This window comes from Physella acuta, unplaced genomic scaffold, assembly GCF_028476545.2.
Source record: "Physella acuta isolate Inbredline_101_S28 unplaced genomic scaffold, ASM2847654v3 ptg000813l, whole genome shotgun sequence".
Lineage (NCBI taxonomy): Eukaryota > Metazoa > Mollusca > Gastropoda > Physidae > Physella > Physella acuta.
The window spans coordinates 248,016-275,983 of NW_026732331.1; the positions used below are offsets into that span (position 1 = coordinate 248,016).

The 27,968-nt window shown below is 42.6% G+C and overlaps 47 non-coding genes across 47 annotated transcripts; 24 read left to right on the forward strand and 23 right to left on the reverse strand.

Moving 5' to 3' along the window:
• Window positions 1–195: 195 nt before the first annotated feature.
• Trnan-guu (transfer RNA asparagine (anticodon GUU)) lies at window positions 196–269 on the forward strand. Its single transcript has one exon. It is a non-coding gene; the product is annotated as a tRNA-Asn (tRNA).
• A 570-nt stretch (window positions 270–839) lies between these two features.
• On the reverse strand, window positions 840–912 carry Trnak-uuu (transfer RNA lysine (anticodon UUU)). Its single transcript has one exon. It is a non-coding gene; the product is annotated as a tRNA-Lys (tRNA).
• A 484-nt stretch (window positions 913–1,396) lies between these two features.
• On the forward strand, window positions 1,397–1,470 carry Trnan-guu (transfer RNA asparagine (anticodon GUU)). The gene has a single exon. It is a non-coding gene; the product is annotated as a tRNA-Asn (tRNA).
• Window positions 1,471–2,041: 571 nt separating this feature from the next.
• Window positions 2,042–2,114, reverse strand: Trnak-uuu (transfer RNA lysine (anticodon UUU)). The gene has a single exon. It is a non-coding gene; the product is annotated as a tRNA-Lys (tRNA).
• Window positions 2,115–2,598: 484 nt separating this feature from the next.
• Window positions 2,599–2,672, forward strand: Trnan-guu (transfer RNA asparagine (anticodon GUU)). The gene has a single exon. It is a non-coding gene; the product is annotated as a tRNA-Asn (tRNA).
• Window positions 2,673–3,242: 570 nt separating this feature from the next.
• Trnak-uuu (transfer RNA lysine (anticodon UUU)) lies at window positions 3,243–3,315 on the reverse strand. Its single transcript has one exon. It is a non-coding gene; the product is annotated as a tRNA-Lys (tRNA).
• Window positions 3,316–3,799: 484 nt separating this feature from the next.
• On the forward strand, window positions 3,800–3,873 carry Trnan-guu (transfer RNA asparagine (anticodon GUU)). The gene has a single exon. It is a non-coding gene; the product is annotated as a tRNA-Asn (tRNA).
• Window positions 3,874–4,442: 569 nt separating this feature from the next.
• Trnak-uuu (transfer RNA lysine (anticodon UUU)) lies at window positions 4,443–4,515 on the reverse strand. The gene has a single exon. It is a non-coding gene; the product is annotated as a tRNA-Lys (tRNA).
• A 484-nt stretch (window positions 4,516–4,999) lies between these two features.
• Trnan-guu (transfer RNA asparagine (anticodon GUU)) lies at window positions 5,000–5,073 on the forward strand. Its single transcript has one exon. It is a non-coding gene; the product is annotated as a tRNA-Asn (tRNA).
• Window positions 5,074–5,644: 571 nt separating this feature from the next.
• Window positions 5,645–5,717, reverse strand: Trnak-uuu (transfer RNA lysine (anticodon UUU)). Its single transcript has one exon. It is a non-coding gene; the product is annotated as a tRNA-Lys (tRNA).
• A 484-nt stretch (window positions 5,718–6,201) lies between these two features.
• Window positions 6,202–6,275, forward strand: Trnan-guu (transfer RNA asparagine (anticodon GUU)). The gene has a single exon. It is a non-coding gene; the product is annotated as a tRNA-Asn (tRNA).
• Window positions 6,276–6,845: 570 nt separating this feature from the next.
• Window positions 6,846–6,918, reverse strand: Trnak-uuu (transfer RNA lysine (anticodon UUU)). The gene has a single exon. It is a non-coding gene; the product is annotated as a tRNA-Lys (tRNA).
• Window positions 6,919–7,402: 484 nt separating this feature from the next.
• Window positions 7,403–7,476, forward strand: Trnan-guu (transfer RNA asparagine (anticodon GUU)). Its single transcript has one exon. It is a non-coding gene; the product is annotated as a tRNA-Asn (tRNA).
• Window positions 7,477–8,046: 570 nt separating this feature from the next.
• On the reverse strand, window positions 8,047–8,119 carry Trnak-uuu (transfer RNA lysine (anticodon UUU)). The gene has a single exon. It is a non-coding gene; the product is annotated as a tRNA-Lys (tRNA).
• Window positions 8,120–8,603: 484 nt separating this feature from the next.
• Window positions 8,604–8,677, forward strand: Trnan-guu (transfer RNA asparagine (anticodon GUU)). The gene has a single exon. It is a non-coding gene; the product is annotated as a tRNA-Asn (tRNA).
• Window positions 8,678–9,248: 571 nt separating this feature from the next.
• Trnak-uuu (transfer RNA lysine (anticodon UUU)) lies at window positions 9,249–9,321 on the reverse strand. The gene has a single exon. It is a non-coding gene; the product is annotated as a tRNA-Lys (tRNA).
• Window positions 9,322–9,805: 484 nt separating this feature from the next.
• On the forward strand, window positions 9,806–9,879 carry Trnan-guu (transfer RNA asparagine (anticodon GUU)). The gene has a single exon. It is a non-coding gene; the product is annotated as a tRNA-Asn (tRNA).
• A 570-nt stretch (window positions 9,880–10,449) lies between these two features.
• On the reverse strand, window positions 10,450–10,522 carry Trnak-uuu (transfer RNA lysine (anticodon UUU)). Its single transcript has one exon. It is a non-coding gene; the product is annotated as a tRNA-Lys (tRNA).
• A 484-nt stretch (window positions 10,523–11,006) lies between these two features.
• Trnan-guu (transfer RNA asparagine (anticodon GUU)) lies at window positions 11,007–11,080 on the forward strand. The gene has a single exon. It is a non-coding gene; the product is annotated as a tRNA-Asn (tRNA).
• Window positions 11,081–11,650: 570 nt separating this feature from the next.
• Trnak-uuu (transfer RNA lysine (anticodon UUU)) lies at window positions 11,651–11,723 on the reverse strand. Its single transcript has one exon. It is a non-coding gene; the product is annotated as a tRNA-Lys (tRNA).
• Window positions 11,724–12,207: 484 nt separating this feature from the next.
• Window positions 12,208–12,281, forward strand: Trnan-guu (transfer RNA asparagine (anticodon GUU)). The gene has a single exon. It is a non-coding gene; the product is annotated as a tRNA-Asn (tRNA).
• Window positions 12,282–12,852: 571 nt separating this feature from the next.
• On the reverse strand, window positions 12,853–12,925 carry Trnak-uuu (transfer RNA lysine (anticodon UUU)). Its single transcript has one exon. It is a non-coding gene; the product is annotated as a tRNA-Lys (tRNA).
• Window positions 12,926–13,409: 484 nt separating this feature from the next.
• On the forward strand, window positions 13,410–13,483 carry Trnan-guu (transfer RNA asparagine (anticodon GUU)). Its single transcript has one exon. It is a non-coding gene; the product is annotated as a tRNA-Asn (tRNA).
• Window positions 13,484–14,053: 570 nt separating this feature from the next.
• Window positions 14,054–14,126, reverse strand: Trnak-uuu (transfer RNA lysine (anticodon UUU)). Its single transcript has one exon. It is a non-coding gene; the product is annotated as a tRNA-Lys (tRNA).
• Window positions 14,127–14,610: 484 nt separating this feature from the next.
• On the forward strand, window positions 14,611–14,684 carry Trnan-guu (transfer RNA asparagine (anticodon GUU)). The gene has a single exon. It is a non-coding gene; the product is annotated as a tRNA-Asn (tRNA).
• Window positions 14,685–15,254: 570 nt separating this feature from the next.
• On the reverse strand, window positions 15,255–15,327 carry Trnak-uuu (transfer RNA lysine (anticodon UUU)). Its single transcript has one exon. It is a non-coding gene; the product is annotated as a tRNA-Lys (tRNA).
• A 484-nt stretch (window positions 15,328–15,811) lies between these two features.
• Trnan-guu (transfer RNA asparagine (anticodon GUU)) lies at window positions 15,812–15,885 on the forward strand. Its single transcript has one exon. It is a non-coding gene; the product is annotated as a tRNA-Asn (tRNA).
• Window positions 15,886–16,455: 570 nt separating this feature from the next.
• Window positions 16,456–16,528, reverse strand: Trnak-uuu (transfer RNA lysine (anticodon UUU)). The gene has a single exon. It is a non-coding gene; the product is annotated as a tRNA-Lys (tRNA).
• A 484-nt stretch (window positions 16,529–17,012) lies between these two features.
• Window positions 17,013–17,086, forward strand: Trnan-guu (transfer RNA asparagine (anticodon GUU)). Its single transcript has one exon. It is a non-coding gene; the product is annotated as a tRNA-Asn (tRNA).
• A 570-nt stretch (window positions 17,087–17,656) lies between these two features.
• Window positions 17,657–17,729, reverse strand: Trnak-uuu (transfer RNA lysine (anticodon UUU)). Its single transcript has one exon. It is a non-coding gene; the product is annotated as a tRNA-Lys (tRNA).
• A 484-nt stretch (window positions 17,730–18,213) lies between these two features.
• On the forward strand, window positions 18,214–18,287 carry Trnan-guu (transfer RNA asparagine (anticodon GUU)). Its single transcript has one exon. It is a non-coding gene; the product is annotated as a tRNA-Asn (tRNA).
• Window positions 18,288–18,857: 570 nt separating this feature from the next.
• Trnan-guu (transfer RNA asparagine (anticodon GUU)) lies at window positions 18,858–18,930 on the reverse strand. Its single transcript has one exon. It is a non-coding gene; the product is annotated as a tRNA-Asn (tRNA).
• Window positions 18,931–19,414: 484 nt separating this feature from the next.
• Trnan-guu (transfer RNA asparagine (anticodon GUU)) lies at window positions 19,415–19,488 on the forward strand. The gene has a single exon. It is a non-coding gene; the product is annotated as a tRNA-Asn (tRNA).
• Window positions 19,489–20,058: 570 nt separating this feature from the next.
• Window positions 20,059–20,131, reverse strand: Trnan-guu (transfer RNA asparagine (anticodon GUU)). Its single transcript has one exon. It is a non-coding gene; the product is annotated as a tRNA-Asn (tRNA).
• Window positions 20,132–20,616: 485 nt separating this feature from the next.
• Window positions 20,617–20,690, forward strand: Trnan-guu (transfer RNA asparagine (anticodon GUU)). The gene has a single exon. It is a non-coding gene; the product is annotated as a tRNA-Asn (tRNA).
• A 571-nt stretch (window positions 20,691–21,261) lies between these two features.
• Window positions 21,262–21,334, reverse strand: Trnak-uuu (transfer RNA lysine (anticodon UUU)). Its single transcript has one exon. It is a non-coding gene; the product is annotated as a tRNA-Lys (tRNA).
• A 484-nt stretch (window positions 21,335–21,818) lies between these two features.
• Trnan-guu (transfer RNA asparagine (anticodon GUU)) lies at window positions 21,819–21,892 on the forward strand. The gene has a single exon. It is a non-coding gene; the product is annotated as a tRNA-Asn (tRNA).
• Window positions 21,893–22,462: 570 nt separating this feature from the next.
• Window positions 22,463–22,535, reverse strand: Trnak-uuu (transfer RNA lysine (anticodon UUU)). Its single transcript has one exon. It is a non-coding gene; the product is annotated as a tRNA-Lys (tRNA).
• Window positions 22,536–23,019: 484 nt separating this feature from the next.
• Window positions 23,020–23,093, forward strand: Trnan-guu (transfer RNA asparagine (anticodon GUU)). Its single transcript has one exon. It is a non-coding gene; the product is annotated as a tRNA-Asn (tRNA).
• Window positions 23,094–23,663: 570 nt separating this feature from the next.
• Trnak-uuu (transfer RNA lysine (anticodon UUU)) lies at window positions 23,664–23,736 on the reverse strand. The gene has a single exon. It is a non-coding gene; the product is annotated as a tRNA-Lys (tRNA).
• A 483-nt stretch (window positions 23,737–24,219) lies between these two features.
• Window positions 24,220–24,293, forward strand: Trnan-guu (transfer RNA asparagine (anticodon GUU)). The gene has a single exon. It is a non-coding gene; the product is annotated as a tRNA-Asn (tRNA).
• Window positions 24,294–24,863: 570 nt separating this feature from the next.
• On the reverse strand, window positions 24,864–24,936 carry Trnak-uuu (transfer RNA lysine (anticodon UUU)). Its single transcript has one exon. It is a non-coding gene; the product is annotated as a tRNA-Lys (tRNA).
• Window positions 24,937–25,420: 484 nt separating this feature from the next.
• On the forward strand, window positions 25,421–25,494 carry Trnan-guu (transfer RNA asparagine (anticodon GUU)). The gene has a single exon. It is a non-coding gene; the product is annotated as a tRNA-Asn (tRNA).
• A 570-nt stretch (window positions 25,495–26,064) lies between these two features.
• On the reverse strand, window positions 26,065–26,137 carry Trnak-uuu (transfer RNA lysine (anticodon UUU)). The gene has a single exon. It is a non-coding gene; the product is annotated as a tRNA-Lys (tRNA).
• Window positions 26,138–26,620: 483 nt separating this feature from the next.
• Trnan-guu (transfer RNA asparagine (anticodon GUU)) lies at window positions 26,621–26,694 on the forward strand. Its single transcript has one exon. It is a non-coding gene; the product is annotated as a tRNA-Asn (tRNA).
• A 570-nt stretch (window positions 26,695–27,264) lies between these two features.
• On the reverse strand, window positions 27,265–27,337 carry Trnak-uuu (transfer RNA lysine (anticodon UUU)). The gene has a single exon. It is a non-coding gene; the product is annotated as a tRNA-Lys (tRNA).
• Window positions 27,338–27,820: 483 nt separating this feature from the next.
• Trnan-guu (transfer RNA asparagine (anticodon GUU)) lies at window positions 27,821–27,894 on the forward strand. Its single transcript has one exon. It is a non-coding gene; the product is annotated as a tRNA-Asn (tRNA).
• Window positions 27,895–27,968: the final 74 nt, after the last annotated feature.

Genomic DNA, 27,968 nt, shown 5'->3' on the forward strand with positions numbered 1-27,968 from the left:
TGAGATTCAAAGTGTTAGGTATAATCTTGTCGCTATCTTGATCCATAACACTAAATATCATACGCCGTCAATAACATTAGCCTTTGACTTGGACGACACCTGTACTTAAAACGCAGAGACCAACACGATACAGTTATGCATTAGGTAGGCGTACACGGCAATATACCACTAATGAAGGGCTACTTAGGCTCAGTGGTCTCTGTGGCGCAATCGGTTAGCGCGTTCGGCTGTTAACCGAAAGGTTGGTGGTTCAAGCCCACTCAGGGACGCTCATGTTATTTTTTTTCATTGTTAAAAACAAATCAGAGGTGATAATGCAGGGCGTCAGTGTTTTGCTCATCTTCGAAAAATTCAAGAGAAATGAGTCATTGTTATGTTGATGCTACATGGTTATTCGATAAACGATGATATAAATTCAAATACAAACTAAGTGCGTGTCGTTCTAGTGTAGAGTCCTTTACTACACTTACAATACCGCACGACTGACTCCTGGGTACGGCCATTATGCTCAGTTTAAGGATGCAATAAGTACCTGCATTTAAATAATCATTAATGAAAATCTAAGCGACTAGCCGTTTTGTCTCAGTGTATCAGGCTTTGAGCAGCGTTGAAAACATCAATGCTTTCTGTCTCGTCCGCGCCGAGTAATGAAACCTCCAGGACACATTCCACTGTAATTGACAGAAGAATCAGTTCGACGAGAGAACAAAAAGTTGAGTAAAGCTTGGCAATAAAAGCCTGTCACTGTTTTGCAGTAGAGAGAACACATTCTCAAACTAACTTCAACAGAGGCAATTGCTGTTGCTTCGTAAAGAAAGCTAAAAAGGAAAACATAAAGTCGCCCGATAAGGGACTTGAACCCTTGACCCTCAGATTAAAAGTATGATGCTCTACCGACTGAGCTAACCGGGCGGATTCTCGTAGGCATGCTCGAGTGTAATTGATCGAGATTTCACCCATAGACGATGTGTGTGAGTGGTGTTTTGTTATGTCTCACTCACGAACACGTGACTGAGAAAGGAATTTTATGCAATGTCGTGATGCGAGTTTCCGACATTCAACAAGGTACCGGAGCAGCTCGTAGCTAAGTGACTATTTTTGGCCCCTTTTTGGTAATAACAACACATTTACCGAGTGCCCTCCCTTTAGATCAAACGTCGCTAGCTTATAGAGCTGCGTTTCGTTCCGTTTGTAGGGACATTGAGATTCAAAGTGTTAGGTATAATCTTGTCGCTATCTTGATCCATAACACTAAATATCATACGCCGTCAATAACATTAGCCTTTGACTTGGACGACACCTGTACTTAAAACGCAGAGACCAACACGATACAGTTATGCATTAGGTAGGCGTACACGGCAATATACCACTAATGAAGGGCTACGTAGGCTCAGTGGTCTCTGTGGCGCAATCGGTTAGCGCGTTCGGCTGTTAACCGAAAGGTTGGTGGTTCAAGCCCACCCAGGGACGCTCATGTTATTTTTTTTTCATTGTTAAAAACAAATCAGAGGTGATAATGCAGGGCGTCAGTGTTTTGCTCATCTTCGAAAAATTCAAGAGAAATGAGTCATTGTTATGTTGATGCTACATGGTTATTCGATAAACGATGATATAAATTCAAATACAAACTAAGTGCGTGTCGTTCTAGTGTAGAGTCCTTTACAACACTTACAATACCGCACGACTGACTCCTGGGTACGGCCATTATGCTCAGTTTAAGGATGCAATAAGAACCTGCATTTAAATAATCATTAATGAAAATCTAAGTGACTAGCCGTTTTGTCTCAGTGTATCAGGCTTTGAGCAGCGTTGAAAACATCAATGCTTTCTGTCTCGTCCGCGCCGAGTAATGAAACCTCCAGGACACATTCCACTGTAATTGACAGAAGAATCAGTTCGACGAGAGAACAAAAAGTTGAGTAAAGCTTGGCAATAAAAGCCTGTCACTGTTTTGCAGTAGAGAGAACACATTCTCAAACTAACTTCAACAGAGGCAATTGCTGTTGCTTCGTAAAGAAAGCTAAAAAGGAAAACATAAAGTCGCCCGATAAGGGACTTGAACCCTTGAAACTCAGATTAAAAGTCTGATGCTCTACCGACTGAGCTAACCGGGCGGATTCTCGTAAGCATGCTCGAGGGCAGTTGATCGAGATTTCGCCCATAGACGATGTGCGTGTGTGGTGTTTTGTTATGTCTCACTCACGAACACGTGACTGAGAAAGGAATTTTATGCAATGTCGTGATGCGAGTTTCCGACATTCAACAAGGTACCGGAGCAGCTCGTCGCTAAGTGACTATTTTTGGCCCCTTTTTGGTAATAACAACACATTTACCGAGTGCCCTCCCTTTAGATCAAACGTCGCTAGCTGATAGAGCTGCGTTTCGTTCCGTTTGTAGGGACATTGAGATTCAAAGTGTTAGGTATAATCTTGTCGCTATCTTGATTCATAACACTAAATATCATACGCCGTCAATAACATTAGCCTTTGACTTGGACGACACCTGTACTTAAAACGCAGAGACCAACACGATACAGTTATGCATTAGGTAGGCGTACACGGCAATATACCACTAATGAAGGGCTACTTAGGCTCAGTGGTCTCTGTGGCGCAATCGGTTAGCGCGTTCGGCTGTTAACCGAAAGGTTGGTGGTTCAAGCCCACCCAGGGACGCTCATGTTATTTTTTTTCATTGTTAAAAACAAATCAGAGGTGATAATGCAGGGCGTCAGTGTTTTGCTCATCTTCGAAAAATTCAAGAGAAATGAGTCATTGTTATGTTGATGCTACATGGTTATTCGATAAACGATGATATAAATTCAAATACAAACTAAGTGCGTGTCGTTCTAGTGTAGAGTCCTTTACTACACTTACAATACCGCACGACTGACTCCTGGGTACGGCCATTATGCTCAGTTTAAGGATGCAATAAGAACCTGCATTTAAATAATCATTAATGAAAATCTAAGCGACTAGCCGTTTTGTCTCAGTGTATCAGGCTTTGTGCAGCGTTGAAAACATCAATGCTTTCTGTCTCGTCCGCGCCGAGTAATGAAACCTCCAGGACACATTCCACTGTAATTGACAGAAGAATAAGTTCGACGAGAGAACAAAAAGTTGAGTAAAGCTTGGCAATAAAAGCCTGTCACTGTTTTGCAGTAGAGAGAACACATTCTCAAACTAACTCCAACAGAGGCAATTGCTGTTGCTTCGTAAAGAAAGCTAAAAAGGAAAACATAAAGTCGCCCGATAAGGGACTTGAACCCTTGACCCTCAGATTAAAAGTCTGATGCTCTACCGACTGAGCTAACCGGGCGGATTCTCGTAGGCATGCTCGAGGGTAATTGATCGAGATTTCGCCCATAGACGATGTGCGTGCGTGGTGTTTTGTTATGTCTCACTCACGAACACGTGACTGAGAAAGGAATTTTATGCAATGTCGTGATGCGAGTTTCCGACATTCAACAAGGTACCGGAGCAGCTCGTCGCTAAGTGACTATTTTTGGCCCCTTTTTGGTAATAACAACACATTTACCGAGTGCCCTCCCTTTAGATCAAACGTCGCTAGCTTATAGAGCTGCGTTTCGTTCCGTTTGTAGGGACATTGAGATTCAAAGTGTTAGGTATAATCTTGTCGCTATCTTGATCCATAACACTAAATATCATACGCCGTCAATAACATTAGCCTTTGACTTGGACGACACCTGTACTTAAAACGCAGAGACCAACACGATACAGTTATGCATTAGGTAGGCGTACACGGCAATATACCACTAATGAAGGGCTACTTAGGCTCAGTGGTCTCTGTGGCGCAATCGGTTAGCGCGTTCGGCTGTTAACCGAAAGGTTGGTGGTTCAAGCCCACCCAGGGACGCTCATGTAATTTTTTTCATTGTTAAAAACAAATCAGAGGTGATAATGCAGGGCGTCAGTGTTTTGCTCATCTTCGAAAAATTCAAGAGAAATGAGTCATTGTTATATTGATGCTACATGGTTATTCGATAAACGATGATATAAATTCAAAAACAAACTAAGTGCGTGTCGTTCTAGTGTAGAGTCCTTTACTACACTTACAATACCGCACGACTGACTCCTGGGTACGGCCATTATGCTCAGTTTAAGGATGCAATAAGAACCTGCATTTAAATAATCATTAATGAAAATCTAAGCGACTAGCCGTTTTGTCTCAGTGTATCAGGCTTTGAGCAGCGTTGAAAACATCAATGCTTTCTGTCTCGTCCGCGCCGAGTAATGAAACCTCCAGGACACATTCCACTGTAATTGACAGAAGAATCAGTTCGACGAGAGAACAAAAAGTTGAGTAAAGCTTGGCAATAAAAGCCTGTCACTGTTTTGCAGTAGAGAGAACACATTCTCAAACTAACTTCAACAGAGGCAATTGCTGTTGCTTCGTAAAGAAAGCTAAAAAGGAAAACATAAAGTCGCCCGATAAGGGACTTGAACCCTTGACCCTCAGATTAAAAGTCTGATGCTCTACCGACTGAGCTAACCGGGCGGATTCTCGTAGGCATGCTCGAGTGTAATTGATCGAGATTTCACCCATAGACGATATGTGTGAGTGGTGTTTTGTTATGTCTCACTCACGAACACGTGACTGAGAAAGGAATTTTATGCAATGTCGTGATGCGAGTTTCCGACATTCAACAAGGTACCGGAGCAGCTCGTCGCTAAGTGACTATTTTTGGCCCCTTTTTGGTAATAACAACACATTTACCGAGTGCCCTCCCTTTAGATCAAACGTCGCTAGCTTATAGAGCTGCGTTTCGTTCCGTTTGTAGGGACATTGAGATTCAAAGTGTTAGGTATAATCTTGTCGCTATCTTGATCCATAACACTAAATATTATACGCCGTCAATAACATTAGCCTTTGACTTGGACGGTACCTGTACTTAAAACGCAGAGACCAACACGATACAGTTATGCATTAGGTAGGCGTACACGGCAATATACCACTAATGAAGGGCTACTTAGGCTCAGTGGTCTCTGTGGCGCAATCGGTTAGCGCGTTCGGCTGTTAACCGAAAGGTTGGTGGTTCAAGCCCACCCAGGGACGCTCATGTTATTTTTTTTTCATTGTTAAAAACAAATCAGAGGTGATAATGCAGGGCGTCAGTGTTTTGCTCATCTTCGAAAAATTCAAGAGAAATGAGTCATTGTTATGTTGATGCTACATGGTTATTCGATAAACGATGATATAAATTCAAAAACAAACTAAGTGCGTGTCGTTCTAGTGTAGAGTCCTTTACTACACTTACAATACCGCACGACTGACTCCTGGGTACGGCCATTATGCTCAGTTTAAGGATGCAATAAGAACCTGCATTTAAATAATCATTAATGAAAATCTAAGCGACTAGCCGTTTTGTCTCAGTGTATCAGGCTTTGAGCAGCGTTGAAAACATCAATGCTTTTTGTCTCGTCCGCGCCGAGTAATAAAACCTCCAGGACACATTCCACTGTAATTGACAGAAGAATCAGTTCGACGAGTGAACAAAAAGTTGAGTAAAGCTTGGCAATAAAAGCCTGTCACTGTTTTGCAGTAGAGAGAACACATTCTCAAACTAACTTCAACAGAGGCAATTGCTGTTGCTTCGTAAAGAAAGCTAAAAAGGAAAACATAAAGTCGCCCGATAAGGGACTTGAACCCTTGACCCTCAGATTAAAAGTCTGATGCTCTACCGACTGAGCTAACCGGGCGGATTCTCGTAGGCATGCTCGAGGGTAATTGATCGAGATTTCGCCCATAGACGATGTGTGTGAGTGGTGTTTTGTTATGTCTCACTCACGAACACGTGACTGAGAAAGGAATTTTATGCAATGTCGTGATGCGAGTTTCCGACATTCAACAAGGTACCGGAGCAGCTCGTCGCTAAGTGACTATTTTTGGCCCCTTTTTGGTAATAACAACACATTTACCGAGTGCCCTCCCTTTAGATCAAACGTCGCTAGCTTATAGAGCTGCGATTCGTTCCGTTTGTAGGGACATTGAGATTCAAAGTGTTAGGTATAATCTTGTCGCTATCTTGATCCATAACACTAAATATCATACGCCGTCAATAACATTAGCCTTTGACTTGGACGACACCTGTACTTAAAACGCAGAGACCAACACGATACAGTTATGCATTAGGTAGGCGTACACGGCAATATACCACTAATGAAGGGCTACTTAGGCTCAGTGGTCTCTGTGGCGCAATCGGTTAGCGCGTTCGGCTGTTAACCGAAAGGTTGGTGGTTCAAGCCCACCCAGGGACGCTCATGTTATTTTTTTTCATTGTTAAAAACAAATCAGAGGTGATAATGCAGGGCGTCAGTGTTTTGCTCATCTTCGAAAAATTCAAGAGAAATGAGTCATTGTTATGTTGATGCTACATGGTTATTCGATAAACGATGATATAAATTCAAATACAAACTAAGTGCGTGTCGTTCTAGTGTAGAGTCCTTTACTACACTTACAATACCGCACGACTGACTCCTGGGTACGGCCATTATGCTCAGTTTAAGGATGCAATAAGAACCTGCATTTAAATAATCATTAATGAAAATCTAAGCGACTAGCCGTTTTGTCTCAGTGTATCAAGCTTTGAGCAGCGTTGAAAACATCAATGCTTTCTGTCTCGTCCGCGCCGAGTAATGAAACCTCCAGGACACATTCCACTGTAATTGACAGAAGAATCAGTTCGACGAGAGAACAAAAAGTTGAGTAAAGCTTGGCAATAAAAGCCTGTCACTGTTTTGCAGTAGAGAGAACACATTCTCAAACTAACTTCAACAGAGGCAATTGCTGTTGCTTCGTAAAGAAAGCTAAAAAGGAAAACATAAAGTCGCCCGATAAGGGACTTGAACCCTTGACCCTCAGATTAAAAGTCTGATGCTCTACCGACTGAGCTAACCGGGCGGATTCTCGTAGGCATGCTCGAGTGTAATTGATCGAGATTTCACCCATAGACGATATGTGTGAGTGGTGTTTTGTTATGTCTCACTCACGAACACGTGACTGAGAAAGGAATTTTATGCAATGTCGTGATGCGAGTTTCCGACATTCAACAAGGTACCGGAGCAGCTCGTCGCTAAGTGACTATTTTTGGCCCCTTTTTGGTAATAACAACACATTTACCGAGTGCCCTCCCTTTAGATCAAACGTCGCTAGCTTATAGAGCTGCGTTTCGTTCCGTTTGTAGGGACATTGAGATTCAAAGTGTTAGGTATAATCTTGTCGCTATCTTGATCCATAACACTAAATATCATACGCCGTCAATAACATTAGCCTTTGACTTGGACGACACCTGTACTTAAAACGCAGAGACCAACACGATACAGTTATGCATTAGGTAGGCGTACACGGCAATATACCACTAATGAAGGGCTACTTAGGCTCAGTGGTCTCTGTGGCGCAATCGGTTAGCGCGTTCGGCTGTTAACCGAAAGGTTGGTGGTTCAAGCCCACCCAGGGACGCTCATGTTATTTTTTTTCATTTTTAAAAACAAATCAGAGGTGATAATGCAGGGCGTCAGTGTTTTGCTCATCTTCGAAAAATTCAAGAGAAATGAGTCATTGTTATGTTGATGCTACATGGTTATTCGATAAACGATGATATAAATTCAAATACAAACTAAGTGCGTGTCGTTCTAGTGTAGAGTCCTTTACTACACTTACAATACCGCACGACTGACTCCTGGGTACGGCCATTATGCTCACTTTAAGGATGCAATAAGAACCTGCATTTAAATAATCATTAATGAAAATCTAAGCGACTAGCCGTTTTGTCTCAGTGTATCAGGCTTTGAGCAGCGTTGAAAACATCAATGCTTTCTGTCTCGTCCGCGCCGAGTAATGAAACCTCCAGGACACATTCCACTGTAATTGACAGAAGAATCAGTTCGACGAGAGAACAAAAAGTTGAGTAAAGCTTGGCAATAAAAGCCTGTCACTGTTTTGCAGTAGAGAGAACACATTCTCAAACTAACTTCAACAGAGGCAATTGCTGTTGCTTCGTAAAGAAAGCTAAAAAGGAAAACATAATGTCGCCCGATAAGGGACTTGAACCCTTGACCCTCAGACTAAAAGTCTGATGCTCTACCGACTGAGCTAACCGGGCGGATTCTCGTAGGCATGCTCGAGTGTAATTGATCGAGATTTCACCCATAGACGATGTGTGTGAGTGGTGTTTTGTTATGTCTCACTCACGAACACGTGACTGAGAAAGGAATTTTATGCAATGTCGTGATGCGAGTTTCCGACATTCAACAAGGTACCGGAGCAGCTCGTCGCTAAGTGACTATTTTTGGCCCCTTTTTGGTAATAACAACACATTTACCGAGTGCCCTCCCTTTAGATCAAACGTCGCTAGCTTATAGAGCTGCGATTCGTTCCGTTTGTAGGGACATTGAGATTCAAAGTGTTAGGTATAATCTTGTCGCTATCTTGATCCATAACACTAAATATCATACGCCGTCAATAACATTAGCCTTTGACTTGGACGGTACCTGTACTTAAAACGCAGAGACCAACACGATACAGTTATGCATTAGGTAGGCGTACACGGCAATATACCACTAATGAAGGGCTACTTAGGCTCAGTGGTCTCTGTGGCGCAATCGGTTAGCGCGTTCGGCTGTTAACCGAAAGGTTGGTGGTTCAAGCCCACCCAGGGACGCTCATGTTATTTTTTTTTCATTGTTAAAAACAAATCAGAGGTGATAATGCAGGGCGTCAGTGTTTTGCTCATCTTCGAAAAATTCAAGAGAAATGAGTCATTGTTATGTTGATGCTACATGGTTATTCGATAAACGATGATATAAATTCAAATACAAACTAAGTGCGTGTCGTTCTAGTGTAGAGTCCTTTACTACACTTACAATACCGCACGACTGACTCCTGGGTACGGCCATTATGCTCAGTTTAAGGATGCAATAAGAACCTGCATTTAAATAATCATTAATGAAAATCTAAGCGACTAGCCGTTTTGTCTCAGTGTATCAGGCTTTGAGCAGCGTTGAAAACATCAATGCTTTCTGTCTCGTCCGCGCCGAGTAATGAAACCTCCAGGACACATTCCACTGTAATTGACAGAAGAATCAGTTCGACGAGTGAACAAAAAGTTGAGTAAAGCTTGGCAATAAAAGCCTGTCACTGTTTTGCAGTAGAGAGAACACATTCTCAAACTAACTTCAACAGAGGCAATTGCTGTTGCTTCGTAAAGAAAGCTAAAAAGGAAAACATAAAGTCGCCCGATAAGGGACTTGAACCCTTGACCCTCAGATTAAAAGTCTGATGCTCTACCGACTGAGCTAACCGGGCGGATTCTCGTAGGCATGCTCGAGGGTAATTGATCGAGATTTCGCCCATAGACGATGTGTGTGAGTGGTGTTTTGTTATGTCTCACTCACGAACACGTGACTGAGAAAGGAATTTTATGCAATGTCGTGATGCGAGTTTCCGACATTCAACAAGGTACCGGAGCAGCTCGTCGCTAAGTGACTATTTTTGGCCCCTTTTTGGTAATAACAACACATTTACCGAGTGCCCTCCCTTTAGATCAAACGTCGCTAGCTTATAGAGCTGCGTTTCGTTCCGTTTGTAGGGACATTGAGATTCAAAGTGTTAGGTATAATCTTGTCGCTATCTTGATCCATAACACTAAATATCATACGCCGTCAATAACATTAGCCTTTGACTTGGACGACACCTGTACTTAAAACGCAGAGACCAACACGATACAGTTATGCATTAGGTAGGCGTACACGGCAATATACCACTAATGAAGGGCTACTTAGGCTCAGTGGTCTCTGTGGCGCAATCGGTTAGCGCGTTCGGCTGTTAACCGAAAGGATGGTGGTTCAAGCCCACCCAGGGACGCTCATGTTATTTTTTTTCATTGTTAAAAACAAATCAGAGGTGATAATGCAGGGCGTCAGTGTTTTGCTCATCTTCGAAAAATTCAAGAGAAATGAGTCATTGTTATGTTGATGCTACATGGTTATTCGATAAACGATGATATAAATTCAAATACAAACTAAGTGCGTGTCGTTCTAGTGTAGAGTCCTTTACTACACTTACAATACCGCACGACTGACTCCTGGGTACGGCCATTATGCTCAGTTTAAGGATGCAATAAGAACCTGCATTTAAATAATCATTAATGAAAATCTAAGCGACTAGCCGTTTTGTCTCAGTGTATCAAGCTTTGAGCAGCGTTGAAAACATCAATGCTTTCTGTCTCGTCCGCGCCGAGTAATGAAACCTCCAGGACACATTCCACTGTAATTGACAGAAGAATCAGTTCGACGAGAGAACAAAAAGTTGAGTAAAGCTTGGCAATAAAAGCCTGTCACTGTTTTGCAGTAGAGAGAACACATTCTCAAACTAACTTCAACAGAGGCAATTGCTGTTGCTTCGTAAAGAAAGCTAAAAAGGAAAACATAAAGTCGCCCGATAAGGGACTTGAACCCTTGACCCTCAGATTAAAAGTCTGATGCTCTACCGACTGAGCTAACCGGGCGGATTCTCGTAGGCATGCTCGAGTGTAATTGATCGAGATTTCACCCATAGACGATATGTGTGAGTGGTGTTTTGTTATGTCTCACTCACGAACACGTGACTGAGAAAGGAATTTTATGCAATGTCGTGATGCGAGTTTCCGACATTCAACAAGGTACCGGAGCAGCTCGTCGCTAAGTGACTATTTTTGGCCCCTTTTTGGTAATAACAACACATTTACCGAGTGCCCTCCCTTTAGATCAAACGTCGCTAGCTTATAGAGCTGCGTTTCGTTCCGTTTGTAGGGACATTGAGATTCAAAGTGTTAGGTATAATCTTGTCGCTATCTTGATCCATAACACTAAATATCATACGCCGTCAATAACATTAGCCTTTGACTTGGACGACACCTGTACTTAAAACGCAGAGACCAACACGATACAGTTATGCATTAGGTAGGCGTACACGGCAATATACCACTAATGAAGGGCTACTTAGGCTCAGTGGTCTCTGTGGCGCAATCGGTTAGCGCGTTCGGCTGTTAACCGAAAGGTTGGTGGTTCAAGCCCACCCAGGGACGCTCATGTTATTTTTTTTCATTTTTAAAAACAAATCAGAGGTGATAATGCAGGGCGTCAGTGTTTTGCTCATCTTCGAAAAATTCAAGAGAAATGAGTCATTGTTATGTTGATGCTACATGGTTATTCGATAAACGATGATATAAATTCAAATACAAACTAAGTGCGTGTCGTTCTAGTGTAGAGTCCTTTACTACACTTACAATACCGCACGACTGACTCCTGGGTACGGCCATTATGCTCAGTTTAAGGATGCAATAAGAACCTGCATTTAAATAATCATTAATGAAAATCTAAGCGACTAGCCGTTTTGTCTCAGTGTATCAGGCTTTGAGCAGCGTTGAAAACATCAATGCTTTCTGTCTCGTCCGCGCCGAGTAATGAAACCTCCAGGACACATTCCACTGTAATTGACAGAAGAATCAGTTCGACGAGAGAACAAAAAGTTGAGTAAAGCTTGGCAATAAAAGCCTGTCACTGTTTTGCAGTAGAGAGAACACATTCTCAAACTAACTTCAACAGAGGCAATTGCTGTTGCTTCGTAAAGAAAGCTAAAAAGGAAAACATAAAGTCGCCCGATAAGGGACTTGAACCCTTGACCCTCAGACTAAAAGTCTGATGCTCTACCGACTGAGCTAACCGGGCGGATTCTCGTAGGCATGCTCGAGTGTAATTGATCGAGATTTCACCCATAGACGATGTGTGTGAGTGGTGTTTTGTTATGTCTCACTCACGAACACGTGACTGAGAAAGGAATTTTATGCAATGTCGTGATGCGAGTTTCCGACATTCAACAAGGTACCGGAGCAGCTCGTCGCTAAGTGACTATTTTTGGCCCCTTTTTGGTAATAACAACACATTTACCGAGTGCCCTCCCTTTAGATCAAACGTCGCTAGCTTATAGAGCTGCGATTCGTTCCGTTTGTAGGGACATTGAGATTCAAAGTGTTAGGTATAATCTTGTCGCTATCTTGATCCATAACACTAAATATCATACGCCGTCAATAACATTAGCCTTTGACTTGGACGGTACCTGTACTTAAAACGCAGAGACCAACACGATACAGTTATGCATTAGGTAGGCGTACACGGCAATATACCACTAATGAAGGGCTACTTAGGCTCAGTGGTCTCTGTGGCGCAATCGGTTAGCGCGTTCGGCTGTTAACCGAAAGGTTGGTGGTTCAAGCCCACCCAGGGACGCTCATGTTATTTTTTTTTCATTGTTAAAAACAAATCAGAGGTGATAATGCAGGGCGTCAGTGTTTTGCTCATCTTCGAAAAATTCAAGAGAAATGAGTCATTGTTATGTTGATGCTACATGGTTATTCGATAAACGATGATATAAATTCAAATACAAACTAAGTGCGTGTCGTTCTAGTGTAGAGTCCTTTACTACACTTACAATACCGCACGACTGACTCCTGGGTACGGCCATTATGCTCAGTTTAAGGATGCAATAAGAACCTGCATTTAAATAATCATTAATGAAAATCTAAGCGACTAGCCGTTTTGTCTCAGTGTATCAGGCTTTGAGCAGCGTTGAAAACATCAATGCTTTTTGTCTCGTCCGCGCCGAGTAATAAAACCTCCAGGACACATTCCACTGTAATTGACAGAAGAATCAGTTCGACGAGTGAACAAAAAGTTGAGTAAAGCTTGGCAATAAAAGCCTGTCACTGTTTTGCAGTAGAGAGAACACATTCTCAAACTAACTTCAACAGAGGCAATTGCTGTTGCTTCGTAAAGAAAGCTAAAAAGGAAAACATAAAGTCGCCCGATAAGGGACTTGAACCCTTGACCCTCAGATTAAAAGTCTGATGCTCTACCGACTGAGCTAACCGGGCGGATTCTCGTAGGCATGCTCGAGGGTAATTGATCGAGATTTCGCCCATAGACGATGTGTGTGAGTGGTGTTTTGTTATGTCTCACTCACGAACACGTGACTGAGAAAGGAATTTTATGCAATGTCGTGATGCGAGTTTCCGACATTCAACAAGGTACCGGAGCAGCTCGTCGCTAAGTGACTATTTTTGGCCCCTTTTTGGTAATAACAACACATTTACCGAGTGCCCTCCCTTTAGATCAAACGTCGCTAGCTTATAGAGCTGCGTTTCGTTCCGTTTGTAGGGACATTGAGATTCAAAGTGTTAGGTATAATCTTGTCGCTATCTTGATCCATAACACTAAATATCATACGCCGTCAATAACATTAGCCTTTGACTTGGACGACACCTGTACTTAAAACGCAGAGACCAACACGATACAGTTATGCATTAGGTAGGCGTACACGGCAATATACCACTAATGAAGGGCTACTTAGGCTCAGTGGTCTCTGTGGCGCAATCGGTTAGCGCGTTCGGCTGTTAACCGAAAGGTTGGTGGTTCAAGCCCACCCAGGGACGCTCATGTTATTTTTTTTCATTGTTAAAAACAAATCAGAGGTGATAATGCAGGGCGTCAGTGTTTTGCTCATCTTCGAAAAATTCAAGAGAAATGAGTCATTGTTATGTTGATGCTACATGGTTATTCGATAAACGATGATATAAATTCAAATACAAACTAAGTGCGTGTCGTTCTAGTGTAGAGTCCTTTACTACACTTACAATACCGCACGACTGACTCCTGGGTACGGCCATTATGCTCAGTTTAAGGATGCAATAAGAACCTGCATTTAAATAATCATTAATGAAAATCTAAGCGACTAGCCGTTTTGTCTCAGTGTATCAAGCTTTGAGCAGCGTTGAAAACATCAATGCTTTCTGTCTCGTCCGCGCCGAGTAATGAAACCTCCAGGACACATTCCACTGTAATTGACAGAAGAATCAGTTCGACGAGAGAACAAAAAGTTGAGTAAAGCTTGGCAATAAAAGCCTGTCACTGTTTTGCAGTAGAGAGAACACATTCTCAAACTAACTTCAACAGAGGCAATTGCTGTTGCTTCGTAAAGAAAGCTAAAAAGGAAAACATAAAGTCGCCCGATAAGGGACTTGAACCCTTGACCCTCAGATTAAAAGTCTGATGCTCTACCGACTGAGCTAACCGGGCGGATTCTCGTAGGCATGCTCGAGTGTAATTGATCGAGATTTCACCCATAGACGATATGTGTGAGTGGTGTTTTGTTATGTCTCACTCACGAACACGTGACTGAGAAAGGAATTTTATGCAATGTCGTGATGCGAGTTTCCGACATTCAACAAGGTACCGGAGCAGCTCGTCGCTAAGTGACTATTTTTGGCCCCTTTTTGGTAATAACAACACATTTACCGAGTGCCCTCCCTTTAGATCAAACGTCGCTAGCTTATAGAGCTGCGTTTCGTTCCGTTTGTAGGGACATTGAGATTCAAAGTGTTAGGTATAATCTTGTCGCTATCTTGATCCATAACACTAAATATCATACGCCGTCAATAACATTAGCCTTTGACTTGGACGACACCTGTACTTAAAACGCAGAGACCAACACGATACAGTTATGCATTAGGTAGGCGTACACGGCAATATACCACTAATGAAGGGCTACTTAGGCTCAGTGGTCTCTGTGGCGCAATCGGTTAGCGCGTTCGGCTGTTAACCGAAAGGTTGGTGGTTCAAGCCCACCCAGGGACGCTCATGTTATTTTTTTTCATTTTTAAAAACAAATCAGAGGTGATAATGCAGGGCGTCAGTGTTTTGCTCATCTTCGAAAAATTCAAGAGAAATGAGTCATTGTTATGTTGATGCTACATGGTTATTCGATAAACGATGATATAAATTCAAATACAAACTAAGTGCGTGTCGTTCTAGTGTAGAGTCCTTTACTACACTTACAATACCGCACGACTGACTCCTGGGTACGGCCATTATGCTCAGTTTAAGGATGCAATAAGAACCTGCATTTAAATAATCATTAATGAAAATCTAAGCGACTAGCCGTTTTGTCTCAGTGTATCAGGCTTTGAGCAGCGTTGAAAACATCAATGCTTTCTGTCTCGTCCGCGCCGAGTAATGAAACCTCCAGGACACATTCCACTGTAATTGACAGAAGAATCAGTTCGACGAGAGAACAAAAAGTTGAGTAAAGCTTGGCAATAAAAGCCTGTCACTGTTTTGCAGTAGAGAGAACACATTCTCAAACTAACTTCAACAGAGGCAATTGCTGTTGCTTCGTAAAGAAAGCTAAAAAGGAAAACATAAAGTCGCCCGATAAGGGACTTGAACCCTTGACCCTCAGACTAAAAGTCTGATGCTCTACCGACTGAGCTAACCGGGCGGATTCTCCTAGGCATGCTCGAGTGTAATTGATCGAGATTTCACCCATAGACGATGTGTGTGAGTGGTGTTTTGTTATGTCTCACTCACGAACACGTGACTGAGAAAGGAATTTTATGCAATGTCGTGATGCGAGTTTCCGACATTCAACAAGGTACCGGAGCAGCTCGTCGCTAAGTGACTATTTTTGGCCCCTTTTTGGTAATAACAACACATTTACCGAGTGCCCTCCCTTTAGATCAAACGTCGCTAGCTTATAGAGCTGCGATTCGTTCCGTTTGTAGGGACATTGAGATTCAAAGTGTTAGGTATAATCTTGTCGCTATCTTGATCCATAACACTAAATATCATACGCCGTCAATAACATTAGCCTTTGACTTGGACGGTACCTGTACTTAAAACGCAGAGACCAACACGATACAGTTATGCATTAGGTAGGCGTACACGGCAATATACCACTAATGAAGGGCTACTTAGGCTCAGTGGTCTCTGTGGCGCAATCGGTTAGCGCGTTCGGCTGTTAACCGAAAGGTTGGTGGTTCAAGCCCACCCAGGGACGCTCATGTTATTTTTTTTCATTTTTAAAAACAAATCAGAGGTGATAATGCAGGGCGTCAGTGTTTTGCTCATCTTCGAAAAATTCAAGAGAAATGAGTCATTGTTATGTTGATGCTACATGGTTATTCGATAAACGATGATATAAATTCAAATACAAACTAAGTGCGTGTCGTTCTAGTGTAGAGTCCTTTACTACACTTACAATACCGCACGACTGACTCCTGGGTACGGCCATTATGCTCAGTTTAAGGATGCAATAAGAACCTGCATTTAAATAATCATTAATGAAAATCTAAGCGACTAGCCGTTTTGTCTCAGTGTATCAGGCTTTGAGCAGCGTTGAAAACATCAATGCTTTCTGTCTCGTCCGCGCCGAGTAATAAAACCTCCAGGACACATTCCACTGTAATTGACAGAAGAATCAGTTCGACGAGAGAACAAAAAGTTGAGTAAAGCTTGGCAATAAAAGCCTGTCACTGTTTTGCAGTAGAGAGAACACATTCTCAAACTAACTTCAACAGAGGCAATTGCTGTTGCTTCGTAAAGAAAGCTAAAAAGGAAAACATAAAGTCACCCGATAAGGGACTTGAACCCTTGACCCTCAGATTAAAAGTCTAATGCTCTACCGACTGAGCTAACCGGGCGGATTCTCGTAGGCATGCTCGAGGGTAATTGATCGAGATTTCGCCCATAGACGATGTGTGTGAGTGGTGTTTTGTTATGTCTCACTCACGAACACGTGACTGAGAAAGGAATTTTATGCAATGTCGTGATGCGAGTTTCCGACATTCAACAAGGTACCGGAGCAGCTCGTCGCTAAGTGACTATTTTTGGCCCCTTTTTGGTAATAACAACACATTTACCGAGTGCCCTCCCTTTAGATCAAACGTCGCTAGCTTATAGAGCTGCGATTCGTTCCGTTTGTAGGGACATTGAGATTCAAAGTGTTAGGTATAATCTTGTCGCTATCTTGATCCATAACACTAAATATCATACGCCGTCAATAACATTAGCCTTTGACTTGGACGGTACCTGTACTTAAAACGCAGAGACCAACACGATACAGTTATGCATTAGGTAGGCGTACACGGCAATATACCACTAATGAAGGGCTACTTAGGCTCAGTGGTCTCTGTGGCGCAATCGGTTAGCGCGTTCGGCTGTTAACCGAAAGGTTGGTGGTTCAAGCCCACCCAGGGACGCTCATGTTATTTTTTTTCATTGTTAAAAACAAATCAGAGGTGATAATGCAGGGCGTCAGTGTTTTGCTCATCTTCGAAAAATTCAAGAGAAATGAGTCATTGTTATGTTGATGCTACATGGTTATTCGATAAACGATGATATAAATTCAAATACAAACTAAGTGCGTGTCGTTCTAGTGTAGAGTCCTTTACTACACTTACAATACCGCACGACTGACTCCTGGGTACGGCCATTATGCTCAGTTTAAGGATGCAATAAGAACCTGCATTTAAATAATCATTAATGAAAATCTAAGCGACTAGCCGTTTTGTCTCAGTGTATCAGGCTTTGAGCAGCGTTGAAAACATCAATGCTTTCTGTCTCGTCCGCGCCGAGTAATGAAACCTCCAGGACACATTCCACTGTAATTGACAGAAGAATCAGTTCGACGAGAGAACAAAAAGTTGAGTAAAGCTTGGCAATAAAAGCCTGTCACTGTTTTGCAGTAGAGAGAACACATTCTCAAACTAACTTCAACAGAGGCAATTGCTGTTGCTTCGTAAAGAAAGCTAAAAAGGAAAACATAAAGTCGCCCGATAAGGGACTTGAACCCTTGACCCTCAGATTAAAAGTATGATGCTCTACCGACTGAGCTAACCGGGCGGATTCTCGTAGGCATGCTCGAGTGTAATTGATCGAGATTTCACCCATAGACGATGTGTGTGAGTGGTGTTTTGTTATGTCTCACTCACGAACACGTGACTGAGAAAGGAATTTTATGCAATGTCGTGATGCGAGTTTCCGACATTCAACAAGGTACCGGAGCAGCTCGTCGCTAAGTGTCTATTTTTGGCCCCTTTTTGGTAATAACAACACATTTACCGAGTGCCCTCCCTTTAGATCAAACGTCGCTAGCTTATAGAGCTGCGTTTCGTTCCGTTTGTAGGGACATTGAGATTCAAAGTGTTAGGTATAATCTTGTCGCTATCTTGATCCATAACACTAAATATCATACGCCGTCAATAACATTAGCCTTTGACTTGGACGACACCTGTACTTAAAACGCAGAGACCAACACGATACAGTTATGCATTAGGTAGGCGTACACGGCAATATACCACTAATGAAGGGCTACTTAGGCTCAGTGGTCTCTGTGGCGCAATCGGTTAGCGCGTTCGGCTGTTAACCGAAAGGTTGGTGGTTCAAGCCCACCCAGGGACGCTCATGTTATTTTTTTTCATTGTTAAAAACAAATCAGAGGTGATAATGCAGGGCGTCAGTGTTTTGCTCATCTTCGAAAAATTCAAGAGAAATGAGTCATTGTTATGTTGATGCTACATGGTTATTCGATAAACGATGATATAAATTCAAATACAAACTAAGTGCGTGTCGTTCTAGTGTAGAGTCCTTTACAACACTTACAATACCGCACGACTGACTCCTGGGTACGGCCATTATGCTCAGTTTAAGGATGCAATAAGAACCTGCATTTAAATAATCATTAATGAAAATCTAAGTGACTAGCCGTTTTGTCTCAGTGTATCAGGCTTTGAGCAGCGTTGAAAACATCAATGCTTTCTGTCTCGTCCGCGCCGAGTAATGAAACCTCCAGGACACATTCCACTGTAATTGACAGAAGAATCAGTTCGACGAGAGAACAAAAAGTTGAGTAAAGCTTGGCAATAAAAGCCTGTCACTGTTTTGCAGTAGAGAGAACACATTCTCAAACTAACTTCAACAGAGGCAATTGCTGTTGCTTCGTAAAGAAAGCTAAAAAGGAAAACATAAAGTCGCCCGATAAGGGACTTGAACCCTTGAAACTCAGATTAACAGTCTGATGCTCTACCGACTGAGCTAACCGGGCGGATTCTCGTAAGCATGCTCGAGGGCAGTTGATCGAGATTTCGCCCATAGACGATGTGCGTGTGTGGTGTTTTGTTATGTCTCACTCACGAACACGTGACTGAGAAAGGAATTTTATGCAATGTCGTGATGCGAGTTTCCGACATTCAACAAGGTACCGGAGCAGCTCGTCGCTAAGTGACTATTTTTGGCCCCTTTTTGGTAATAACAACACATTTACCGAGTGCCCTCCCTTTAGATCAAACGTCGCTAGCTTATAGAGCTGCGATTCGTTCCGTTTGTAGGGACATTGAGATTCAAAGTGTTAGGTATAATCTTGTCGCTATCTTGATCCATAACACTAAATATCATACGCCGTCAATAACATTAGCCTTTGACTTGGACGGTACCTGTACTTAAAACGCAGAGACCAACACGATACAGTTATGCATTAGGTAGGCGTACACGGCAATATACCACTAATGAAGGGCTACTTAGGCTCAGTGGTCTCTGTGGCGCAATCGGTTAGCGCGTTCGGCTGTTAACCGAAAGGTTGGTGGTTCAAGCCCACCCAGGGACGCTCATGTTATTTTTTTTCATTGTTAAAAACAAATCAGAGGTGATAATGCAGGGCGTCAGTGTTTTGCTCATCTTCGAAAAATTCAAGAGAAATGAGTCATTGTTATGTTGATGCTACATGGTTATTCGATAAACGATGATATAAATTCAAATACAAACTAAGTGCGTGTCGTTCTAGTGTAGAGTCCTTTACTACACTTACAATACCGCACGACTGACTCCTGGGTACGGCCATTATGCTCAGTTTAAGGATGCAATAAGAACCTGCATTTAAATAATCATTAATGAAAATCTAAGCGACTAGCCGTTTTGTCTCAGTGTATCAGGCTTTGAGCAGCGTTGAAAACATCAATGCTTTCTGTCTCGTCCGCGCCGAGTAATGAAACCTCCAGGACACATTCCACTGTAATTGACAGAAGAATCAGTTCGACGAGAGAACAAAAAGTTGAGTAAAGCTTGGCAATAAAAGCCTGTCACTGTTTTGCAGTAGAGAGAACACATTCTCAAACTAACTTCAACAGAGGCAATTGCTGTTGCTTCGTAAAGAAAGCTAAAAAGGAAAACATAAAGTCGCCCGATAAGGGACTTGAACCCTTGAAACTCAGATTAACAGTCTGATGCTCTACCGACTGAGCTAACCGGGCGGATTCTCGTAAGCATGCTCGAGGGCAGTTGATCGAGATTTCGCCCATAGACGATGTGCGTGTGTGGTGTTTTGTTATGTCTCACTCACGAACACGTGACTGAGAAAGGAATTTTATGCAATGTCGTGATGCGAGTTTCCGACATTCAACAAGGTACCGGAGCAGCTCGTCGCTAAGTGACTATTTTTGGCCCCTTTTTGGTAATAACAACACATTTACCGAGTGCCCTCCCTTTAGATCAAACGTCGCTAGCTTATAGAGCTGCGATTCGTTCCGTTTGTAGGGACATTGAGATTCAAAGTGTTAGGTATAATCTTGTCGCTATCTTGATCCATAACACTAAATATCATACGCCGTCAATAACATTAGCCTTTGACTTGGACGGTACCTGTACTTAAAACGCAGAGACCAACACGATACAGTAATGCATTAGGTAGGCGTACACGGCAATATACCACTAATGAAGGGCTACTTAGGTTTTAGTGGTCTCTGTGGCGCAATCGGTTAGCGCGTTCGGCTGTTAACCGAAAGGTTGGTGGTTCAAGCCCACCCAGGGACGCTCATGTTATTTTTTTTTCATTGTTAAAAACAAATCAGAGGTGATAATGCAGGGCGTCAGTGTTTTGCTCATCTTCGAAAAATTCAAGAGAAATGAGTCATTGTTATGTTGATGCTACATGGTTATTCGATAAACGATGATATAAATTCAAATACAAACTAAGAGCGTGTCGTTCTAGTGTAGAGTCCTTTACTACACTTACAATACCGCACGACTGACTCCTGGGTGCGGCCATTATGCTCAGTTTAAGGATGCAATAAGAACCTGCATTTAAATAATCATTAATAAAAATCTAAGCGACTAGCCGTTTTGTCTTAGTGTATCAGGCTTTGAGCAGCGTTGAAAACATCAATGCTTTCTGTCTCGTCCGCGCCGAGTAATGAAACCTCCAGGACACATTCCACTGTAATTGACAGAAGAATCAGTTCGACGAGAGAACAAACAGTTGAGTAAAGCTTGGCAATAAAAGCCTGTCACTGTTTTGCAGTAGAGAGAACACATTCTCAAACTAACTTCAACAGATTCAATTGCTGTTGCTTCGTAAAGAAAGCTAAAAAGGAAAACATAAAGTCGCCCGATAAGGGACTTGAACCCTTGACCCTCAGATTAAAAGTCTGATGCTCTACCGACTGAGCTAACCGGGCGGATTCTCGTAAGCATGCTCGAGGGTAATTGATCGAGATTTCGCCCATAGACGATGTGTGTGAGTGGTGTTTTGTTATGTCTCACTCACGAACACGTGACTGAGAAAGGAATTTTATGCAATGTCGTGATGCGAGTTTCCGACATTCAACAAGGTACCGGAGCAGCTCGTCGCTAAGTGACTATTTTTGGCCCCTTTTTGGTAATAACAACACATTTACCGAGTGCCCTCCCTTTAGATCAAACGTCGCTAGCTTATAGAGCTGCGTTTCGTTCCGTTTGTAGGGACATTGAGATTCAAAGTGTTAGGTATAATCTTGTCGCTATCTTGATCCATAACACTAAATATCATACGCCGTCAATAACATTAGCCTTTGACTTGGACGACACCTGTACTTAAAACGCAGAGACCAACACGATACAGTTATGCATTAGGTAGGCGTACACGGCAATATACAACTAATGAAGGGCTACTTAGGCTCAGTGGTCTCTGTGGCGCAATCGGTTAGCGCGTTCGGCTGTTAACCGAAAGGTTGGTGGTTCAAGCCCACCCAGGGACGCTCATGTTATTTTTTTTCATTGTTAAAAACAAATCAGAGGTGATAATGCAGGGCGTCAGTGTTTTGCTCATCTTCGAAAAATTCAAGAGAAATGAGTCATTGTTATGTTGATGCTACATGGTTATTCGATAAACGATGATATAAATTCAAATACAAACTAAGTGCGTGTCGTTCTAGTGTAGAGTCCTTTACTACACTTACAATACCGCACGACTGACTCCTGGGTACGGCCATTATGCTCAGTTTAAGGATGCAATAAGAACCTGCATTTAAATAATCATTAATGAAAATCTAAGCGACTAGCCGTTTTGTCTCAGTGTATCAGGCTTTGAGCAGCGTTGAAAACATCAATGCTTTCTGTCTCGTCCGCGCCGAGTAATGAAACCTCCAGGACACATTCCACTGTAATTGACAGAAGAATCAGTTCGACGAGAGAACAAAAAGTTGAGTAAAGCTTGGCAATAAAAGCCTGTCACTGTTTTGCAGTAGAGAGAACACATTCTCAAACTAACTCCAACAGAGGCAATTGCTGATGCTTCGTAAAGAAAGCTAAAAAGGAAAACATAAAGTCGCCCGATAAGGGACTTGAACCCTTGACCCTCAGATTAAAAGTCTGATGCTCTACCGACTGAGCTAACCGGGCGGATTCTCGTAGGCATGCTCGAGGGTAATTGATCGAGATTTCGCCCATAGACGATGTGCGTGCGTGGTGTTTTGTTATGTCTCACTCACGAACACGTGACTGAGAAAGGAATTTTATGCAATGTCGTGATGCGAGTTTCCGACATTCAACAAGGTACCGGAGCAGCTCGTAGCTAAGTGACTATTTTTGGCCCCTTTTTGGTAATAACAACACATTTACCGAGTGCCCTCCCTTTAGATCAAACGTCGCTAGCTGATAGAGCTGCGTTTCGTTCCGTTTGTAGGGACATTGAGATTCAAAGTGTTAGGTATAATCTTGTCGCTATCTTGATCCATAACACTAAATATCATACGCCGTCAATAACATTAGCCTTTGACTTGGACGACACCTGTACTTAAAACGCAGAGACCAACACGATACAGTTATGCATTAGGTAGGCGTACACGGCAATATACCACTAATGAAGGGCTACTTAGGCTCAGTGGTCTCTGTGGCGCAATCGGTTAGCGCGTTCGGCTGTTAACCGAAAGGTTGGTGGTTCAAGCCCACCCAGGGACGCTCATGTTATTTTTTTTCATTGTTAAAAACAAATCAGAGGTGATAATGCAGGGCGTCAGTGTTTTGCTCATCTTCGAAAAATTCAAGAGAAATGAGTCATTGTTATGTTGATGCTACATGGTTATTCGATAAACGATGATATAAATTCAAATACAAACTAAGTGCGTGTCGTTCTAGTGTAGAGTCCTTTACTACACTTACAATACCGCACGACTGACTCCTGGGTACGGCCATTATGCTCAGTTTAAGGATGCAATAAGAACCTGCATTTAAATAATCATTAATGAAAATCTAAGCGACTAGCCGTTTTGTCTCAGTGTATCAGGCTTTGTGCAGCGTTGAAAACATCAATGCTTTCTGTCTCGTCCGCGCCGAGTAATGAAACCTCCAGGACACATTCCACTGTAATTGACAGAAGAATCAGTTCGACGAGAGAACAAAAAGTTGAGTAAAGCTTGGCAATAAAAGCCTGTCACTGTTTTGCAGTAGAGAGAACACATTCTCAAACTAACTCCAACAGAGGCAATTGCTGATGCTTCGTAAAGAAAGCTAAAAAGGAAAACATAAAGTCGCCCGATAAGGGACTTGAACCCTTGACCCTCAGATTAAAAGTCTGATGCTCTACCGACTGAGCTAACCGGGCGGATTCTCGTAGGCATGCTCGAGGGTAATTGATCGAGATTTCGCCCATAGACGATGTGCGTGCGTGGTGTTTTGTTATGTCTCACTCACGAACACGTGACTGAGAAAGGAATTTTATGCAATGTCGTGATGCGAGTTTCCGACATTCAACAAGGTACCGGAGCAGCTCGTCGCTAAGTGACTATTTTTGGCCCCTTTTTGGTAATAACAACACATTTACCGAGTGCCCTCCCTTTAGATCAAACGTCGCTAGCTTATAGAGCTGCGTTTCGTTCCGTTTGTAGGGACATTGAGATTCAAAGTGTTAGGTATAATCTTGTCGCTATCTTGATCCATAACACTAAATATCATACGCCGTCAATAACATTAGCCTTTGACTTGGACGACACCTGTACTTAAAACGCAGAGACCAACACGATACAGTTATGCATTAGGTAGGCGTACACGGCAATATACCACTAATGAAGGGCTACTTAGCTCAGTGGTCTCTGTGGCGCAATCGGTTAGCGCGTTCGGCTGTTAACCGAAAGGTTGGTGGTTCAAGCCCACCCAGGGACGCTCATGTTATTTTTTTTCATTGTTAAAAACAAATCAGAGGTGATAATGCAGGGCGTCAGTGTTTTGCTCATCTTCGAAAAATTCAAGAGAAATGAGTCATTGTTATGTTGATGCTACATGGTTATTCGATAAACGATGATATAAATTCAAATACAAACTAAGTGCGTGTCGTTCTAGTGTAGAGTCCTTTACTACACTTACAATACCGCACGACTGACTCCTGGGTACGGCCATTATGCTCAGTTTAAGGATGCAATAAGAACCTGCATTTAAATAATTATTAATGAAAATCTAAGCGACTAGCCGTTTTGTCTCAGTGTATCAGGCTTTGAGCAGCGTTGAAAACATCAATGCTTTCTGTGTCGCCCGCGCCTAGTAATGAAACCTCCAGGACACATTCCACTGTAATTGACAGAAGAATCAGTTCGACGAGAGAACAAAAAGTTGAGTAAAGCTTGGCAATAAAAGCCTGTCACTGTTTTGCGGTAGAGAGAACACATTCTTAAACTAACTTCAACAGAGGCAATTGCTGTTGCTTCGTAAAGAAAGCTAAAAAGGAAAACATAAAGTCGCCCGATAAGGGACTTGAACCCTTGACCCTCAGATTAAAAGTCTGATGCTCTACCGACTGAGCTAACCGGGCGGATTCTCGTAGGCATGCTCGAGGGTAATTGATCGAGATTTCGCCCATAGACGATGTGCGTGCGTGGTGTTTTGTTATGTCTCACTCACGAACACGTGACTGAGAAAGGAATTTTATGCAATGTCGTGATGCGAGTTTCCGACATTCAACAAGGTACCGGAGCAGCTCGTCGCTAAGTGACTATTTTTGGCCCCTTTTTGGTAATAACAACACATTTACCGAGTGCCCTCCCTTTAGATCAAACGTCGCTAGCTTATAGAGCTGCGTTTCGTTCCGTTTGTAGGGACATTGAGATTCAAAGTGTTAGGTATAATCTTGTCGCTATCTTGATCCATAACACTAAATATCATACGCCGTCAATAACATTAGCCTTTGACTTGGACGACACCTGTACTTAAAACGCAGAGACCAACACGATACAGTTATGCATTAGGTAGGCGTACACGGCAATATACCACTAATGAAGGGCTACTTAGGCTCAGTGGTCTCTGTGGCGCAATCGGTTAGCGCGTTCGGCTGTTAACCGAAAGGTTGGTGGTTCAAGCCCACCCAGGGACGCTCATGTTATTTTTTTTCATTGTTAAAAACAAATCAGAGGTGATAATGCAGGGCGTCAGTGGTTTGCTCATCTTCGAAAAATTCAAGAGAAATGAGTCATTGTTATGTTGATGCTACATGGTTATTCGATAAACGATGATATAAATTCAAATACAAACTAAGTGCGTGTCGTTCTAGTGTAGAGTCCTTTACTACACTTACAATACCGCACGACTGACTCCTGGGTACGGCCATTATGCTCAGTTTAAGGATGCAATAAGAACCTGCATTTAAATAATCATTAATGAAAATCTAAGCGACTAGCCGTTTTGTCTCAGTGTATCAGGCTTTGTGCAGCGTTGAAAACATCAATGCTTTCTGTCTCGTCCGCGCCGAGTAATGAAACCTCCAGGACACATTCCACTGTAATTGACAGAAGAATCAGTTCGACGAGAGAACAAAAAGTTGAGTAAAGCTTGGCAATAAAAGCCTGTCACTGTTTTGCAGTAGAGAGAACACATTCTCAAACTAACTCCAACAGAGGCAATTGCTGATGCTTCGTAAAGAAAGCTAAAAAGGAAAACATAAAGTCGCCCGATAAGGGACTTGAACCCTTGACCCTCAGATTAAAAGTCTGATGCTCTACCGACTGAGCTAACCGGGCGGATTCTCGTAGGCATGCTCGAGGGTAATTGATCGAGATTTCGCCCATAGACGATGTGCGTGCGTGGTGTTTTGTTATGTCTCACTCACGAACACGTGACTGAGAAAGGAATTTTATGCAATGTCGTGATGCGAGTTTCCGACATTCAACAAGGTACCGGAGCAGCTCGTCGCTAAGTGACTATTTTTGGCCCCTTTTTGGTAATAACAACACATTTACCGAGTGCCCTCCCTTTAGATCAAACGTCGCTAGCTTATAGAGCTGCGATTCGTTCCGTTTGTAGGGACATTGAGATTCAAAGTGTTAGGTATAATCTTGTCGCTATCTTGATCCATAACACTAAATATCATACGCCGTCAATAACATTAGCCTTTGACTTGGACGACACCTGTACTTAAAACGCAGAGACCAACACGATACAGTTATGCATTAGGTAGGCGTACACGGCAATATACCACTAATGAAGGGCTACTTAGCTCAGTGGTCTCTGTGGCGCAATCGGTTAGCGCGTTCGGCTGTTAACCGAAAGGTTGGTGGTTCAAGCCCACCCAGGGACGCTCATGTTATTTTTTTTCATTGTTAAAAACAAATCAGAGGTGATAATGCAGGGCGTCAGTGTTTTGCTCATCTTCGAAAAATTCAAGAGAAATGAGTCATTGTTATGTTGATGCTACATGGTTATTCGATAAACGATGATATAAATTCAAATACAAACTAAGTGCGTGTCGTTCTAGTGTAGAGTCCTTTACTACACTTACAATACCGCACGACTGACTCCTGGGTACGGCCATTATGCTCAGTTTAAGGATGCAATAAGAACCTGCATTTAAATAATTATTAATGAAAATCTAAGCGACTAGCCGTTTTGTCTCAGTGTATCAGGCTTTGAGCAGCGTTGAAAACATCAATGCTTTCTGTGTCGCCCGCGCCTAGTAATGAAACCTCCAGGACACATTCCACTGTAATTGACAGAAGAATCAGTTCGACGAGAGAACAAAAAGTTGAGTAAAGCTTGGCAATAAAAGCCTGTCACTGTTTTGCGGTAGAGAGAACACATTCTTAAACTAACTTCAACAGAGGCAATTGCTGTTGCTTCGTAAAGAAAGCTAAAAAGGAAAACATAAAGTCGCCCGATAAGGGACTTGAACCCTTGACCCTCAGATTAAAAGTCTGATGCTCTACCGACTGAGCTAACCGGGCGGATTCTCGTAGGCATGCTCGAGGGTAATTGATCGAGATTTCGCCCATAGACGATGTGCGTGCGTGGTGTTTTGTTATGTCTCACTCACGAACACTTGACTTAGAAAGGAATTTTATGCAATGTCGTGATGCGAGTTTCCGACATTCAACAAGGTACCGGAGCAGCTCGTCGCTAAGTGACTATTTTTGGCCCCTTTTTGGTAATAACAACACATTTACCGAGTGCCCTTCCTTTAGATCAAACGTCGCTAGCTTATAGAGCTGCGTTTCGTTCCGTTTGTAGGGACATTGAGATTCAAAGTGTTAGGTATAATCTTGTCGCTATCTTGATCCATAACACTAAATATCATACGCCGTCAATAACATTAGCCTTTGACTTGGACGGTACCTGTACTTAAAACGCAGAGACCAACACGATACAGTAATGCATTAGGTAGGCGTACACGGCAATATACCACTAATGAAGGGCTACTTAGCTCAGTGGTCTCTGTGGCGCAATCGGTTAGCGCGTTCGGCTGTTAACCGAAAGGTTGGTGGTTCAAGCCCACCCAGGGACGCTCATGTTATTTTTTTTCATTGTTAAAAACAAATCAGAGGTGATAATGCAGGGCGTCAGTGTTTTGCTCATCTT